General features: G+C 49.8%; 1 long non-coding RNA gene across 3 annotated transcripts; it reads left to right on the forward strand.

Moving 5' to 3' along the window:
- Positions 1 to 377: 377 nt before the first annotated feature.
- Positions 378 to 2613, forward strand: LOC140691145 (uncharacterized). Of its 3 annotated transcripts, none has more exons than XR_012066649.1 (3): positions 378 to 544; positions 1680 to 1884; positions 2143 to 2613. It is a non-coding gene; the product is annotated as an uncharacterized lncRNA (long non-coding RNA). The 3 variants fall into 3 exon arrangements; XR_012066648.1 differs by adding an exon at positions 875 to 1177 and having other exon boundaries at positions 378 to 507; positions 1680 to 2613; XR_012066647.1 differs by having other exon boundaries at positions 1680 to 2613.
- Positions 2614 to 2843: the final 230 nt, after the last annotated feature.

Here is a 2843-nt window from a genome sequence, read left to right on the forward strand (position 1 = left end):
CACTCGAGGGGTGTTTATTTGTTGTAGATAAGGATGCTCCTGCTACTGATGCTTCTTCCTCGTCTTACCGGACAGAGCGGCTCTTTCCCCCACGGCGTTCACCCCAGCTCCTCGTTTACACGAACGGGGTTCCACAGCCTCCACTCGGGGCGGCGCCGTCGCAACAGCAGCAGCTGACGTTTGTTGAGAGCCCCCTGATGCTCTGCCCCGGCCTGAGAGCGGCACACGCACAGGCCGTGCCGTCCTCTAACCGGCCCTCTGCGGAAGCGCTCGTCACAGACGCGGCGCCTGACTCACCGGCAGCGTAGACGACGTGCCCGGCACACGTCGAGGGCACAGAGCGACGAGGTACAGGAGCGGCTCTGACCCGGCTGCGCGGGCCCCTCCGCGCTCAGCTGCGCGCGCCGCGTCGCTGGGGCCAGTGAGCTGGTCTCAGGCCAGCAGCCACAGCTTCTGGCTTGAGCAGGACCATTTCCAGAATTTCTCTCCTCCTGGCGTTAGGTTTCAGTGAGTAAGGACCACGCCCCTCGGACTGGCACACAAGGTTCCTCATGGCCTTATGTCTTCCTTGCCCCTACCTCTGTCGTCTCATCTCTCACCACCTCCTTCTAACCCAGTGTCCGGTCACACTGAGTTTCCCGAAGGACCCATGCTCATTGGTGCCTCCCTGAATTTACAGGGCTTCCTCTGTGTGGAATATCTTTCTTGCCCCCTCTATGCCTGGCCGGCCCGCACTCATCCATCAGAACCCGGATCAGCATTTCTATTCCCTTTGCCCTTTCCTTCCCCGGAAATAACCCCCCACCCCCACCCCAGGCTCCCACTTACACACACACACCAGGCATGCCTGTCATTTCCTGTGTCCCTCCTTCAGTGCATCTGTCCAGCTGTGCTCTGATCACCCGATGGCATCTCTTCTCCTCAATGCTGGGTACTCACTGTTGGCAGTGACCTTATGTCCCCAGCTCCTGGTTCAGTGTGTCCGTAAGTCGTCGGGGTTCAATTAAAGTCTTGTAAATGAATAAACAAGTGAACGCTTCTAAGGGAGCACTGAACCTGCCTGACAACGCCCTGCTGCACGACCAGTTTTCCGAGGCGCCCTGTGATGAAAAGCAGTGCTTAGCACTCCTTTTAAGTTGCTTTAAATAATGGGCACAATAGACAGGAAGGTTTGCAGGTAATTAAAAAAAAAAGCTTCCTAAAATTCTGCTTCGACACCCAACAGCTCAATAATTTTAACTTTCTAGCTCTTTCATAAAATATTTTTGGAAATACATTTGACCACGGTAGCAACTCTTGCTGACTTCCTAGAAGTCTAGCCTATTCTCTTGGCACATTAGTAAGTAAACTCCTTGATGGATACACACAGTTTGGATGTATTTTGAACTGTTTCTTCAGTGTTATTCTTGACTCTTAACTGACAGTCACTTTTAAGTGTACGTGTATGGGGCGTGTTTGTCATTTTTTCCTTCCAAGTCACTCAGATGCTATGTGCTTGCTTCTCATCCACTGATTTAGGAATGTTATGGCTCTATAATTGCTTCCAGAATGATTTTGAGTAAAAAACAAAAAAATCAATCTTCTTGTGTAAGAGATTTGCTCCTATCAATTTGTCTAAAAGACTTACTCATGAGAATTTTATTCTAAAATCTATAATGTAGTTCTATTCCTATACCTAGGGAAACCGAGGCGCAGAGAGGATAAAGGACTCGTGCAAAGTCACGCAGCGAGCAACCGGCAGAGCCAGGATTCACACCCAGGCAGTCCGCCGTCAGAGACGGTGCTTACAAGCACTGAACAACCTGGCCACTCACCGGCAGTTACACTTTAAACGGCTGAAACACATCCTGCACAAATGCAATCAAACGACCAATTCACTAAGAGGCACGATAACTGTGTTTTCTCCCACGGCGCTGCCTCTCACAGGCTGTGTGCCCTTCCACAGCTGGCTGCGTTTCTCTTGGATTCTCTCAGGCGATTTTTTTTTTCCATTTTATTTTATTTATTTATTTTTCTGTTGGTTTAGGTTTTATTTTTTTTTAAACTTTTTTTATTGAGTTATAGTCATTTCGCAATGTTGTGCCAAATCCCAGTTTTAAGCCCTGACCTCTCACAGCTCCATGACGAATACTCTTTCTTCAGGACCTACCTACTTGGGAAAAAGAAAGGAGGGGTAGGCTGTGTTTTCATGACTTGAGCCCCACCTGCTACTGAAGCAACACCGTTAGTCAAGTCTGGGACTTCCCAGTCTATTTCTCAAGTTCTGCATGACACCTGCCACGTGACTTCACTGTCCTCCGTGATGGGGACGCTACTGCTGCTCTGACTGCCCAGAAGCATCCCAGCGTCCTCGCTGCCACGGCAGTGTGAAGGTCCTCACCAAGGAGGTCCCTGCCTCGTGGTCCCCGAGCTGCTCATGGCCCTGCCTCCAAGCCCTCACACATACGTGCTGATGCCCCCTCAGCCTCCAGACTCACGACCACTTATGCACGCGTGTGTGTGGAGGCTGGTCAGGAGTGGCAGCTTTGGATACCTCAAAGCTGAGGTCCCTCGACAGAAGGAAATGAGACCCTCCCGTCTGTGCTTCGTTTTATTAAATAGGTGACAGAGCCATCCTGTCTTGCCTGCTTAATTCTCACACAGAGTTGAGTTAATTAGTTTCTACAGTATCTTACGTGTAGTTGTTTTCTTCTCTCTCTAAGTTTATAAAAGTGAAACTGGTGAACAAATCTGAGTAACGGACATTACATTCTGCAAGGGATCTCTAGCTCTTTTCTAATGACTGACACGCTGCCCCTGGACCAAGGTTGTACACCTGGTATTTATTCCTTTCAGTAGAATTC

The sequence above is a fragment of the Vicugna pacos genome, chromosome 33, assembly GCF_048564905.1.
Source record: "Vicugna pacos chromosome 33, VicPac4, whole genome shotgun sequence".
Lineage (NCBI taxonomy): Eukaryota > Metazoa > Chordata > Mammalia > Artiodactyla > Camelidae > Vicugna > Vicugna pacos.